Source organism: Penaeus monodon, chromosome 23 (assembly GCF_015228065.2).
Source record: "Penaeus monodon isolate SGIC_2016 chromosome 23, NSTDA_Pmon_1, whole genome shotgun sequence".
Lineage (NCBI taxonomy): Eukaryota > Metazoa > Arthropoda > Malacostraca > Decapoda > Penaeidae > Penaeus > Penaeus monodon.
Genome location: NC_051408.1, coordinates 39232553 through 39232794, shown reverse-complemented (window position 1 = coordinate 39232794; position 242 = coordinate 39232553). Strand labels below are relative to the sequence as shown.

Below are 242 nucleotides of genomic sequence, written 5' to 3'. Positions count from 1 at the left end.
CTTTTGCGAATTATAAGCATAACTAAATCTAATTTGCGCAATAGTAATAGAAATAAAAACATATTAGTGTCTTGTAGACTAATGGGGAAACTGACCTTTTATAACAACACAAAACAGTTGCCACAAAAGCGAGAGTTCTGACATCAGAGACGTCATCCATGAAGTGAAGAGACGTAACATGCTTTGATGTTACGTGTCCCTCCCTCTCTCCCCTCTCGCTTTCTGTTTTCCTGCTCTTTATT

At 38.0% G+C, this 242-nt stretch overlaps 1 protein-coding gene across 1 annotated transcript in view; it reads right to left on the bottom strand.

Annotated features, from left to right (window-relative positions):
- Positions 1–242, bottom strand: part of LOC119588245 (glycine-rich protein DOT1-like) — a 4058-nt gene that overhangs the window by 1218 nt on the left and 2598 nt on the right. The gene's annotated exons all lie outside the window — the stretch shown is intronic.